At 42.6% G+C, this 15,104-nt stretch overlaps 1 protein-coding gene and 1 long non-coding RNA gene across 4 annotated transcripts in view; one reads left to right on the top strand and one right to left on the bottom strand.

Annotated features, from left to right (window-relative positions):
- The window catches only part of cog5 (component of oligomeric golgi complex 5), a 114,608-nt gene that overhangs the window by 21,418 nt on the left and 78,086 nt on the right, over nucleotides 1-15,104 (top strand). The gene's annotated exons all lie outside the window — the stretch shown is intronic.
- The window catches only part of LOC134037547 (uncharacterized), a 198,987-nt gene that overhangs the window by 183,319 nt on the left and 564 nt on the right, over nucleotides 1-15,104 (bottom strand). The gene's annotated exons all lie outside the window — the stretch shown is intronic.

Genomic DNA, 15,104 nt, shown 5'->3' with positions numbered 1-15,104 from the left:
TTGCAGCGTTCTCTGGGCGGATCCATGTCTCTGTCAGCGCAAGGGCGTGCAGAGAAGCGTCAGAATCAGAATGGGATTTATTCACCATGAAAGTTTGCACAGACAAGGAATTTGCTTTGGCAGGAAGGTGCATACAATAAACATATAGGGACCTAAAATTTAAATATGTGGACTATCTATACTAAGGGTACATAAACTAGCAGTACTAAGTGGAATCAGAATTAAATAAAATATACAATAAAATAAAATATAAGTTGCCGTAATTTACAATATAAAAATACAAAAATACAAATATTACAAAAAATACAAATGTACAAGATACCATTTTGTAATGCAGTGCAAAAAGCAGTGTGTTTTAAGCAGGAAGTCATTAGAGTCAGTGTGGTCCCTTGGCCTTGTTGAAGAGGCCAACAGCGGAAGGCAAGAAACTGTTTTTGTGGCGTGAGGTATTGGTCCTGATGGACCGCAGCCTTCTGCATGGGATGCAAACGCCGGGATGAAGTCTGCCTTGTTCACAGCAGACTGGCAGTTCCAGAGCCCTATAGAAAGAGAGAGGGCAGGTGGAGAAGATCTGGATAGGTAGCTAAGATTAGAAGTGGAACGTATATACTTTGTGACATATCTACGTCTACGTGTGCGAGTGGTGTAATGAGCGGGAATGCTGAAGAAACACATTCTAGCTATGAATATGTTCTAGGTAGGTTAAAATACAAATAGGGTGAGACTTATCAGAAGAAGTGATCCGCCTCGTAGGCCACTCCCGCAGGTAGACTCCCTGTCTTTGTTCGACCGAGTCTCTTGGCACCGAGCAGCTGACAATGGCCCTAATTATGCAAACAAAGCCAGGGTCTCACTCAGCGGCAAGTACCCTGAAACTCGATCTCTAGCTAGCTACCTATTGACCAATTTAGCTGCTATACCCTTACCCTCTGTCCTTGAGACACAGTTTTAGCTAAACACAAATGAATGAAACAAACTCTGGTTACTTACAGTCAGATGGCAGTCACGAAGTACAATCAGTGAGACACTATTCGCTCTGAATCTGATTACAGAAGTCAGAGCTATTTAACCAAATTCTACAATGGCCATAATTATGCAAACAAAGCCAGGGTCTCACTTAGGGTTGGCAACTTCCTCAACCCCAAATGAGGGACACTTTCTTCCAGGTGACAGCTGACCAACAATAACGGAAATCGCAAGCTTTCATTAGCCATACCATAAACCTACTCATTTCAGTGTAATTTTGGCAAACCACTACTGTACTCGCTTGGATGTATTGTTCATAATAATAGTCAAGACAATTATTACAAGTTTCTCATTTTTACACCAGTGTTTCCTCTAGGATTTTTTTTTGCAGTGGGGGCAGGTCTGTCCGAACCCACCCCCCAAATATTGCACATATTTTTGTCCTATTTCCCCTAAAGAAATAAAGTTAGGCTACTTAATGACGCCTTACAGTCATAAAGTATGTTCTAAATGGCATAAATGCTGCCAATTAATAATTGACGTAACAACTTATTGTAAATGGTCAGTAGCCTTAAAGGGGCCACTCGGAAGCATGTAACGTTACACTGTCTGCTTCATTTGATATTGATAGGCAAAGCATTCTGTAGCTAATAATAACAATATACCCACTATTTATTAATTAAAACTACTTCGGCATAATAATGCACCTAAAATACAAACGTGAGCAAGGGCAGCAAACGCTATCGAATCGACATGTGCAATTTCGCTAGCAGGGGAAGAATAGCCTACAAACAACGAAAATCACCAGTTAACTTAATTTAAATTAGCAAGAACTATACACTAATACAATAACAGGCTTAAATTAACTGACAACATAAGTTATACGACCTAGCTCTACAGTTCTCAAGGACGCACACACGCAATCTCAACTGCGCTGTGAAGCGTGTGTCGGTTCTATCCTCCGATATGCTTTCTAACAATCACTGCTGATAGACGGCCTAAAAAATTTTACAGCCCTATTTCTGATACCGTGGCGGCAGAAATTTAGCCGTGGCGGCCGCCATGGAAAAATCAACATAACGGAAACACTGGTCTGACACACAATAACGCTCACCTCACCAGTGGCCAGTTCACACACAGTCACCAGCAAGCAACAACCGTGTCCCATAGCAATGTTTGCATGAGTTTTGGCGCGTTTACAGTAGCCTATTATTGGCCGGCGAGGCTGTGATTGGAATACGGGACTGGAGCTGTCCCTGACGGGACAAATCAAAATCACCCATAATTCGGGATGTCCCGGACAATTCGGGACGGTTGGCAACCCTCGTCTCACTCGACAAGTACCCTGAAACTCGATCTCTAGCTAGCTACCTATTGACCAATTTAGCTGCTATACCCTTACCATCTGTCATTGAGACAAAGTTTTAGCTAAACACAAATGAATGAAACAAACTCTGGTTACTTACAGTAAGATGGCAGTCACGAAGTACACTCAGTAAGACACTATTCGCTCTGAATCTGATTACAGAAGTCAGAGCTATTTAACCAAATTCTACAATGGCCCTAATTATGCAAACATAAGTACCCTGAAACTCAATCTCTAGCTAGCTACCTATTGACCAATTTAGCTGCTATACCCTTACCCAAGTCAAGTCAATTCAATTTTATTGATCCCACTAGGGGAAATGTGTTTGTAGACAGGTATTAAAACACATTCAATCTATCATAAAATACTACATAACCAGCATACCTGACACCACACAAGACAACACACAATACATTACAATACAGTACAAGGATCACTTAATATTGAAAACCCAGAATAAGTTCCGTTCACAAATACTTCATGCCATTCATTTATGCACATTTAGCCTCACAATAGCAAAACAAACAAAAGAGTCCCCAAATTGTTTTGTTCTGTGGGTGGGAGCTCTATACCTTCTTCCTGAAGGCGAGAGCTCAAACTCCCCCTTCAGGGGATGGTCAGTACAAGCCAATATGGCCTGGGTCTTCCTTGCGACCTGCCGAACATAAAGCTCAGAGAGCTGGACTTGGTTTACCCCAATGACTTTACTGGCCACTCTGACAAGCCGATCAAGCCTGTTCTTATTAGCCAGATTCAGATTCCCAAACCATACCACCACACAAAATGTCAGCACTGACTCAATAAAAGTTCTATAAAACAGCGTCATCATTTTGGTGCACACCTTCCCTCTGTCCTTGAGACAAAGTTTTAGCTAAACACAAATGAATGAAACAAACTCTGGTTACTTACAGTTACTTACAGTCAGATGGCAGTCACAAAGTACACTCAGTAAGACACTATTCGCTAGAATAGTGTTGAATGTTTGATGTTGGTATTAATATTGCAGCCCCTCTGGCAGGCCCATTTCAGCAGAGATGAAGAGAATGAGAGAGAGACGGAGAGAGAGACGGAGAGACTGAGAGAGAGACAGATGACTCTGTCCAGCTCCATAGGGGAGGGACTACTCTATCACTCATAGGTACCTGCCTAATTCCCTGGCACTGTGTGTGACAGCATGGCAAGGATAGGACCAACAGTGTGTGTGTGTTTGAAAGATCGAGAGAGAAGGGGGGGAGCGGTGCCAGAGCCCGTCACTGCTGATGTCTTTATCTCGCTCCAGCGGCACAGACTGCTGAGAGCTGTGTGTGTCTCTGTGTGTGTGTGTGTGTGTGTGTGTGTGTGTGTGTGTAATGGAGGGTGGGTGGGTGAGAGGTTGTGTGCCTTTCCAAGCAAGCAAACGTATGTTTGTTGTGTGTATGTCTGTGTGTGCATCTTATGGGATGTGTACTGGTAGCACCATGAGCAGAGCCGACAGAGCTGAAACAGACAGGCAAGGTTCAGTGTTTACGACATGTAAGAACCAGCCGGAAGTTCATAGAGACCTGAAAACCCTGGCTGTTCCTCCTGCTGACTTGGTTTTCAACTGTAATTAACATGTCAACTGCAGCACTGTACTGTAGGCCTATTAGAAGACTGCTAGGGTTGGCTATGAGGATCTCACTGCAATCAACTGTCTCCAGCAATGAGAAACCCCATGAGTTATGAACCAATCAGCACTTACGGTGCTTATGAAACTGCCTGCTCTCAGGTCACACTGGTCTGTCAGACTCTGTACCACACGCACTCACTCACTCACTCACTCACTCACTCACTCACAGGCATACACAAACACAGACACACACTGTCTGCACTCAGTCCAGACTAGTCTCTCAGACAGCCTTTGTACCACAAACACAAATTTCCACACACTGACACACACACTTGCCAGTGTTTCCCCTTGGTTTACAGCTTGGGGGGGGGGGGTGACAGTGACACAGACAACATTCTAGGCTTAAGCCAATGACCTCAATGACCCTTACGGATGACTTCACCCAGTGTCTCTATGATGGGCAGGTGCTGATAAGCAGAATAGCCAAGCGGTCTTAAATGATGTCTGTACTGCATGTAATCATAGTCCTCCTCACAGTATGTTAGTTCAGTTCATCAGTGTCTTAAGGATTTATGTGGTGTTTGTGTCGACATACAGGGCACATTTCCAATAACGAGATTTAAAATACAATTATTATAGTACTTTTGCTTTAGTTTAGTAATTAAAATGTATACTTATTTAGATGGACATTTTCATTAATTTAGAGAGAGGCTAAGTGTGTCAGTCCACTTATTTTATATCTTATTATATATTTTATATTCTACATTGTATAGTATTGTTTAGAATTATTTCGACTGTTGTACATTTTCTACTTTTTATTTTTATATTTAAGATTAGTATATGTTTATCATATGCACCTTGCTGCCACTGTAAATTACTTGTTTGTGTGAACTTACATGGCAAATAAAGCTCATTCTGATTCAGATTTATTGAGCTTGACAATGCTAACAAACTTCAAATTGCTATATAGTCAGTTAAATTGCGATATCTGAGGTCTAGTGGGTCTGGAATAACACGTGTAATGTTACATGCATTCATTCTGTTTGTGTTCTCGTAAGGCAATTGTAACTTGTTTAACTACATGCTCTTATGATTCTTCCCTTTGGGACTTATTTGGTTTTTCACAATGCATGCTTCATGTTTTGGCTACCCGCAATGTTTAGGGCTATCTCGTTGTTATGATCAGTGACTTAGGTACTTTTGTAAAGCTCTCTCTTGGAAGTCGCTTTGGATAAAAGTGTCTGCTAAATGCATAAAAATAAAAAATAAAACGCCACTGGGTGCTGGAATAACAAGTAAAACATTTTGAACTATCCACATAATGAGTTGTATACTTCTTGGAAAAAGACTGTACCCTTGGCGTAACCCCTCAGATAATAACACAGTATCCCTCAGGGATCAAACAAGGAGAGGCCTTTGTTATTGGACATGGTGAGAATCTAGCAGGTCAGACTAAGTTCTAGAATGTTCCTCAGTGTAAACATCAAACTGTCTACCCCCACTCTGTGTGATACAGTAATGTTAGCCTGTTGCTTGGAGATGAGACAGAAAGAGAAATACTCTGTTCCTGCTATGGTCAAATCTTGTCTGGTCTGATCTGGTCTGGTCCTGTCAGGGTCTCCTGTGTCTCACACACATTACACATTAAATCATGAACAACAGTTGAAAAAGATTGAGCTGTGTTCAATAAATTATGTACATTTGCACAGTTCAGTTTTTTTCTGCGGAACTATTGTCTTTGAGGAGTTTGAAGACGGAGAACAGATGGAATAAAATCTTATATATTACAAACTTTTTTTAAACTGCAAGTAGCTCTCTGTCATCTGTCCATAAAAATGGCATGTTGATATGTGGTTGCAGCTATTGTGAATTTGTGCTTGTGAATAATCAAATCTATTGTTTTTTAGTTAAACACAGCACTCATCTGTCTTATCTGTATCATTTCATTGCAACTCTGCATGATATTTAGGGAATTATTACTTTGAAAAGTAAAGCAGCAGGAAAACTACTTCACACTATGATGGTTAAACGTTGTAATTAATCCTCAGTTCACATGCGTGCTGAACCGTAGTGGGGGATCCACACAGATCAACTACGATCCATTACACCACCATTGGTTGGGATTGAGATTGGCTAGGTCAGGATTTGAGTTGTTCACTCACACTTATAATTTCAGCTATGACGACAGTGCCACTACCACGGACCTCGACACAATAGTGAAATTGAGAGGTTCCGGGAGGGAAGGATGTGTTAAATGACTTTAGGATGACTCCACTGCCTTCCCCCCCCGTCCCCCCCCACACACACACTCACACAAATACACATTGGAGCCGCAAGTAAGAGACGACAAGTCACCCAGAGGTTTGTGGAAATTGTATTATTACTAGCAAAGCATTGTAACAGTTGTAGTGTTGCCTCCCCTACAGATGCTTTGATTGGCAGGCTATTTAAAACCATTTTCCTCTAGAAACCTGTGAACGTTAACCTTGTATGACAGGCTTCCTCCTCTTCCCAGTTAGACTCCTCTGGCTCCCCTCACTGTTCTTCAATTCCTTTTCTCTTCCAGGCTGCGTATGTTATTTTGCATGTCAGTGTGTGTGTGTGTGTTTCTTCCCCAGCTCAATAAATGACCAAGCACATTTCCTATCTTGAATGGAAACCAGTGCAACGCTGTTCTAGTCTAGAGTGTTTTCAACCCTTCAGTGAATTTAGGTATGTTTCCACTTTCTGGAAAGACAGAGACCTCGTTCCCAGCCCAACTCTTGGGTGGATCCCAATACTCAGAGTTGACACTTTTTCCTTGTCTCTAAACTTGTGCCACCATGGCTGCTCCTCGACAATCTAAACTTGCACCATTTTCTCAAACCCCAAATTTTTCTGACCATCAACTTTGTTCTGATTAGAAAACTTTTGCTGCAGTCATTTCCAGCTCAAACTTTACGACTTATAAACACTAAAGAACCAGCCCCCCTGTCATCTGCACCAACCTGAGTGTAATAACTAGTAAATAGGTCATTTCAAAGATTACTAAAAACTCAGGACTGTCTGGAAATCGGCCTTCATTTCTATCTAGAGTCCCAGATCTCAAGTCAAGAGAAAGTACAAGAAAATCTGGTCATTCATGGTCATCAGTATGGAGCTGGCTTTGCTTTTGACCAGCCTTTTTTTGTGTTTTTTTCCATTTTCTTTTTATTCAACAATAAGAACACCAATACAACAACATCGACAACCATACATTAAAAAAATGAAAAATGAAAAACCTGCTGTCATGTCAAGTGCCATAGAGTCCACTTCCTCCATTTACTGTCCATCTGTGATCCTGTCAGCCGTAGCCTGTGTGTCAGTCTTTCCATAAGATGTATTTCCTCTACTGTATCCACCCAATGGGGGGTAGATCTTCCGTCCCCCATTTCCTTGTAATGGCCTTTTTACCTGCAACCATGAGTATCTTGAATAGATATAAGTCCCCATCATGTACAGCATTCTCTGTGTAAATACTCAGATACATCAGCTCATGATTCATAGGAAATTCGTATCCCAGAATCTCTTGTGTTATCCTATGGACCATTCCCCAAAACCCTATTATTTTGTGACAATTCCAGAATATATGTGCATGGTTAGCCTCAGATGACCCACAATTCCTCCAACATGACTTTTTTGTTTCAGAATAGTTATTTGATATTTAAGGTGTGATAAAGAACCGTTCCAGATTTTTCCATGAAAACTCTCTCCAGGCTCGCGAAGGTTGTTGTCTTATGTTTTTCCCACATCTTATCCCATTCATCTTCAGATATTTCCATGTCAAATTCTCTTTCCCGTTTTTCTTTTATATACCCTGTTGTGCTTTTGCCATCCATCAATGCCTTATATAATGTAGTTATAGTTAGGGATGGGTATCGAGAACCGGTTCTTGTTTAGAACCGGTTTCCAGTGAATCGATTCCTTGGAATCGTTAGCAAAATTCCTTAACGATTCTGTTCAAGATTCTCTGTGCCGTTAAACAATTAAAATGTTAAGTTTAATAATGGATTAAAAATCGATATGCTCAGTTTAATAATGGGACACGCGAACGTCTGTCTAAATAAACTATAAACGTTCGCGCACGCATGCGCGAAGACAGACTGCAGCAAACATGGCAACTAGGAAGAAGCGTTCTAAAGTTTGGTTGTATTTCACACGACAAAATGACAACAACGCCACTTTTAACGCGTGTAAAAAGCCTATTTCGTCGAAGGGAGGAAATACTACAAATATGAAGAAGCATTTGAACACACAGCATGCAATGAAGTTACTGGAACGTCATATGTTCGATGCATGCAGCAGCGCAGCTAGCTTCATCTCTAACTATCTAAGGTAGATAGAGCTAAGCTGCTCAAAAGTGATCACAACCACTTGTTACTGTGTGAAGCAATTTGCCTTTATTGTGTGTAGTCGATCTAGTTATCTTCTGTCCCGTCGTTTGAATCATACATTTTATCTCCGGCATTCGTCTCACATTAGTATTGATCTTATTGATCATTTATCGTTATCGGGGCAGCGTGTGTTATCAGCAAACGTTCGCGTGTCGCATTATTAAACTGAGCATATCGATTTTTATCCATTATTAAACTTAGCATTTTAATTGTTTAACCTTTTAATAGTCCTGTTAAATGTGCCTGAAAACGCCTAAACAACATACCCAAAGTACATTGAAAGCTGTTGTTGAACCATTTGGAGTAAATGCATGTAAATGGTCTCTTTTGAAAGGTGACACTGAAGTTATTTACCCTGTTGTTAGGACCCCTGTAAGTCCTACTGGTGTTGAGTAATAGAAGCTTGAACACAAGGAAACTGAAAGTTTCTATCTCCGACTAGATTTTGTTTTGAAAACAGAGGCCTGAAGAGGCCTAGAGGTGGTAGGTATTAGCTCATTTCAGAGCCATTCAAAGCCAGTTTGAGAAATTCGTTTAGAATGAGTGTGTGTGTGTGGGGGGGGTGCAGGACGCACAGACCTAGTTGGCTGTAGAGGGGAACATCGATAAGAGAATCGATAAGGAATCGAATCGATAAGCAGGAATTGATAAGGAGTCGGAATTGTTAAAATCTTATCAATACGCATCCCTATTTATAGTCCTGACCCGGTTCCCTTTATATGTATCAATCAATTACTTGTACCACCTTGTTCACTTCTAGAGAGAGCTCCTGTCCAATCCGTTTCCCATAATAATCCTGTATCTGTAAATATTTATAAAATTCCTGCCAATCCAGGCCATATGTCGTTTTCATGTCTTGAAAAGTCATTATCTTCCCCTTTTCCACCAGCGTGCACCATGCCTTAATGCCCTTACTCGCACACTGTGCGAATCCCCCACCGTGCCCAGCTGATTTAAAACTGCTATCAAAAGCCACCCATTTCAATAAATTTGCGTCCTTCCCCGCCTGATTGTCTAAGTAATTTGAACCATAATTCCAAGGTAAATTTTGTGTTCGAATCCATTTGATTTCTAACCTTCTTAAATGTTTCCCTAGCTCCTATAATACTCTGTATCGGACACATTCCAAAAGATTTTTCAATTTCTTCATCTCAGCTGGGACGCATGGAAGTATTCTTTCAGGTTCGGCAGACTCAGGCCCCCCTTCTCCCTCTTTAGCTGGAGAGTTCTGAATATCACTCTTGGCCTCTTCCCCCCCCATATGAATCTGGATATCATCCTGTCCCATGATATGAATTGTGTTTGAGGTATCTCTATTAGTAATGCTTGGAACAAATATAAAAGTCTGGGTAATACATTCATTCTTATTAATTCAATCCTTGAGCTAAAATCCAATGTTAGGGTGGCCCATTAATCCTATCATAATTTGCCCTATATAGTCCTGATACGTTTCTAGTCACTTCTACCCCTAAATAATAAATTTTCTTTAGATTCCAGTTTAAATTAAAATTTTCCCTGATCTCCTTTGGTGGTGTATAATTGATGGTGAGTACTTGGATTTTAGTCATATTTATCTTGTATCCTAATAGCTGTCCATATGTGTTCAAGAGATCTAGCAATTCAGGCAACCATTCACTAGGCCGCTCAAGGAATGCAATGACATAATCTGCGAAGAGGCCGATCTTATGTTCTACACCGCGCACTGTCACCCCTTGGATATTACTATTTTGCATATGGCTTGGGCCAATGGTTCAATAAAGTATGCGAACAGGGTTATTGACAAACAGCATCCCTGTCTGGTTGATCTCTGTAGCTCTAACTTGTTAGATAGGCATCCATTAATTTTTATTCTAGCTGTAGGTCGTTGATATAGGGTCTGAATAATCTATATTGATTTATCGTTGAAATCAAACTTCAACTTCAACACTGTGAATAGGAAAGTCCAATTTACCCTGTCAAAAGCCTTTTCGGCATCTATCTGTTGTTTCCACTTATGTTGTCGGCAGTAGGTTGAGTAGACAAGGAACATTTAACATTGCATAACGTGCAATAAAACATAACACAAAATTATAATATGAAATAAAACAAAACACAAACTTCTTCCAAAGAAGGGGATGTCGTCTCCCCAAAGTCCCGTTGGTAGGTTGAGGGGTTATCCTTCCTCTCAGAAAGGGCCCCTCCCTAGAACCGAAATCAAACCCATTCCGTAGGGTTCCCCTCCGTATAGTGATGTCCAACTCTCTCATTTCAGACTCTCTCAGTCGGCATCAGTTACGTTGGATTTAGTAGAGGACCTTGTAGGCCGTCAGAATGGGTTCCATGCCCCTTAAAACAACCATTCAGGTAAGCGAGCCAGACTCGTTTTCCCCTTTGAAAACCCCTCAGCTTAACCCTGGCAGCAGCCGCTGCCATCCTCCCAGTCTTGCTTCGAGTTGTCTGTTGCCACTCTGCCCGGTCTCATACCTTCTCCCTCCCTGCGGTCGCGGTGTCTTCTCCCGGGAGACGGTATCCTCTCTCCTCCATGTCTCTCGCCACGTCCTCTGCGCTGTCATAGGTCTTGACTCCACTTGCTCAGTGAATGCGCATCTTCGCTAGCGGGGTCTTGAAGCGGATCTGTTCTTCCGTCAGTATTTTCTTTATGGCCCCGTACGCCTTTCTCTTCTGGACCACTTCAGTTGCATAGTCATGGTAAAAAAAAATCCTCTTCTCTCCCACATGAATTTTCCTCTTCCATGCATGACTGAGCACCATTTCCTTGGTCTCGAATTTTAGGAAGTTTACTACCATTGATCTGGGGGGTGCGTTTGGAGGTGGTTTCCTTGCCAGGGCCCTGTGTGCTCTCTGTATCTGGAGTGGGGTGTCTCTAGGCAATTCGAGCTCGGTGGTTAGGAAGCGCTCCAGGTACTTGCCTGTCGAATTCTCCTCCGTGCCCTCCGGTATGCCAAAAATGCGGATGTTATTCCTCCTCAACCTCCCCTCGAGGTCCGTCATTTTCTCCTGCATCCTTTGGGTCTGGGCCGCCATAGTTAGCATCTCACTCTTAGCTTCTGCCTGCCATTCCTCCAGGTCAACCATGCGCATATGGGCCTCCTCCATGTTGTCATGCTGCGTTTTCATGTCGGCATTAAGTTTCAGTTTCTCTCCGGAATTATGTCGAATTCTTCCTTCACCTTGCTTATCCCTTGTTTGACTTTTTGACCTCCTTTTTCACCTCATCCAGTTGTTTGCCTATGGGTGCTAGCAAGTCGACCAGTTGATTTAAGCTAGCTGGCTCTGCACCCGCCTCGTTCTTCTCACCCCGCGTTTCATTGTCAGAATTTGAATCAATTTTCTTCCTTTTCTATCACCTCCCACTTGATTTTCTTTGTATATCCGGCCTCTTTATTAGTTCCCTTCTATTTTATATTGAATTTATTTGTTTGAATTATGATTTTTGAGGGTTTATCGTTGCTGAGTTGAGAGAGCTCAAAACTACGTGACTGCTCACTCCGACATCATACCAGCCTTAACCAGCCTTTTTAATAGTAGCTGCTTGAACTGTAGCTGTGAAAGGTGTCTAGTGAACTCTCTTGTTGTCTGAAATAGCTGATAAATGGAGGTTTCTTGTCTCTTCTCTTCTTGTTGTGGAAAGTGATGTTGGATAGGAAATGCTTGAGCTGGCCACCCCATAACTTTGTAGTGTCTTCCCAGTCTGTTTCTGATCATAGATTGCTATGCTATGTCGTTCTGAGGCATGCTCATCAGTTTCCATAGGCTGTATTGAACAAGCATACCCCCCTACAGCACACTTCCTCTTGTTGCCTTGATGGCTTTCACACCTGTGCTGTACATAGCGCTATACTGTTACTGTCATGCAATCATTTTCGCACTGATAAGTGCCATCATATGCCGTTTTCCCTGACTACAGTCCTTTGATGTGAGAGCGGAAATAAAGCATTTTTTTGTTTTAGTTTTTTCACGGTTGTTACTGGCAACTGGATGTTTTGCCATGTGAAATTGAAACGGAGAATGTGTTGCTATCACATGTCTCATTTTGATGTATGGGGCCAACAAGCTCTGGCATTGAAAGTTATTTAGATGGGTTGTTTATTAATGGTGGAAAGGCCAATGTCTATTGAAATCCTCTTAGATTCATCAAGTTCTTCCCCATTTCTCTCTCTTTTCTGCCATCCTAGTTCATGACGTATGCATGACTGTAAAAAATGTTTTTTCTCAGTTTGTTGCCTCCAGTTACCAGGTTGTTAGAGGGAAGCCCTTGGCTTTGTGGGGAATCATTTTGGTGTGGCTTGCGGCCTCCAAGGGGCAGCTATATTCAATCATAACTCAGTATCCTTATGTTCCATTCTTTTGGTTTCCCTCCTCTGCGATCAACACCGATTCCTAGGTTATGCTCAGGCTGATGTTTAGTGTTGTTGCTCCTGCCAGTAAGAGGGGGTGTCTGTTCCCTGCTGATAAATACGGCCAATAACTGGGATTGATGTGGAACCAGCGACAGTCTTCTGTGGACCGAGCAGGGCCATTGACTAGGCCGATGAGAAGCCCTAACTCCAGGTTTGAGACACATCCATGCCAGTTCTGTTCACACCAATTTCTAGCCTGCCTAGGGTCTGGACAGGCACTATCTGGCTGTGCCTCTAGGTGCTAATGAGTGACTTTGAGTGTGTGTGTGTGCTATTGTGATTGAGGACACACAGATTTATTTTGCTATCCTAATGAGGACTGACAATTCACTCCCGTTCAAAATCATGAAATCATCAACCTTAATCCATAACATAATTCTAACCCTAACAAAAATTCTAAGCCTAAAACCCCCTTGAAAAAGCTCTTTATGCTGTAGGGCTCAAGAAAATGTCTTCACACGGTAGGCTCATTTTTAGTTTACCGTCCCCACAAAGGTAGTTAAACAGGACCACACACAGGCTCAGCTGCCCACCTCTGCATGCGGACACAGTTTGCTTTTTAGTTTATTAGATCAGGAGACACCCGTCTGAGCGTTCCACCCAGCTGCTAGTCCAAGCACTTGTCCTCTCCAAGTTGGACTACTGCAACTCGCTGGTCGCCGGTCTCCCCACATGTGCAACCTGCCCTCCCTAGAGTATTCAGAACGCAGCAGCCCGCCTGGTCTTCAATCTACCCAGACGCTCCCATGTTACCCCGCTCCTCATCTCCCTTCACTGGCTTCCGATCTCGGCCAGTATCAGATTCAAGACCCTGGTACTGACCTTCCGAGCGGTGAACGGGACTGCACCCGACTACATCAAGTCTCTCCTCCAGCCTTACACCCCCACCCGCCACCTACGGTCTTCTTCTGACAACCGTCTGGTGATCCCACCGCTCAAGAGCGCCCGGTCCCAACACAAGCTCTTCTCCTGTGTGGCCCCCCAATGGTGGAATCAACTACCCAACTCCATCAGAGACTTCAAGAAAAGGCTCAAGACGCACTTGTTCCGGAAGTACAACGATACTCAGGGATGATTTGCTGGACCTGATGTTAGTTTCCTCCAGGATCACAATGACTCTTATTGAGAGACTTTTTGCTCTTGTTGGTTAGTTGTAACGGATTTAAATTATTTAAAAAAAATAAAAATGAAATATTTTACTGTTGATTGTTTTTCTACAGGTACACTCTTGCACTTTTTGAGTTTCATGTTGTTTAATTGTAACTTGTTTAATTGCATGCTCTTATGGTTCTTCCCTTTGACACTTATTTGGTTTTTCACAATGTATGCTTCAAGTTTTGGCTGCTCGCAATGTTTGGGGCTATCTCGTTGTTATGATCAGTGACCTATGCACTTTTGTAAAGCTCTCTTGGAAGTTGCTTTGGATAAAAGTGTCTGCTAATTGAATAAATGTAAATCATACTCGCAGCAATGCTACTACCTGCTAGTGTTACTTGTTAGCCTCCTAATTGTAAATGTTAAAGCCATACTATAGCGTTTGTCATGTAGTTTTTGTGTATCGGAAATATAGTCGGTTGGAATGTTCAGAATCGCACATGTGCGACGTTAAGCTGTGAGACCCGCATTCGAACGATCACATATATGCGACGCTACTCCTTAATGGGTTAACAAAGGTAATCGCAGCCACAAACTCCCTAAATACAGACAATTCATCAAATGCCCAACCAGAGAAGAGAACACTCCGGATCACTGCTACACTACAGTCAGTAGAGCCTACCACGCCGTCCCTCGTGCAGCACTGGGTCACTCTGACCATACCGTGGTCCATCTGATTCCTGCATACAGGAAGAAATTAAAGCTCTGTAAACCTGTTGTGAGGACATCAAAACAGTGGACCAGTGAGGCTATGGAGGATCTGCGGGCGTGCTTGGACTGTACTGACTGGGATATGTTCATGACTGCTACCAATAGTCTGGATGAACTCACAGAGGCTGTGACATCATACATCAGCTTCTGTGAGGACTGCTGTATTCCAACACGCACCAGGGTGAACTTCAACAACGACAAGCCCTGGTTCTCAGCAGAGCTCAGAAGCTCAGAAGGTTGAGGTCAGAGAAGGAGGAAGCATTTCGGAGTGGGGATAGAGACAGATTCAAGGAGTCGAAGAACAGGTTTAGCAAGGCGGTGAGAGAGGCTAAACGACTCAGTGTACTCAGAGAGACTGAAGCACCAGCGTCGCCCTGACCTCTGTGGTAATGAAGTCTTTTGAGCGCCTGGTGCTGGCAGACCTCAAATCCATCACAGACCCTTTCCTAGACCCACTGCAGTTTGCCTACAGAGCCAACAGGTCTGTGGATGACGCCGTTAACATG

The sequence above is a fragment of the Osmerus eperlanus genome, chromosome 17, assembly GCF_963692335.1.
Source record: "Osmerus eperlanus chromosome 17, fOsmEpe2.1, whole genome shotgun sequence".
NCBI classification, from domain to species: Eukaryota; Metazoa; Chordata; class Actinopteri; order Osmeriformes; family Osmeridae; genus Osmerus; species Osmerus eperlanus.
This window is presented reverse-complemented; position numbering and strand designations above follow the sequence as displayed.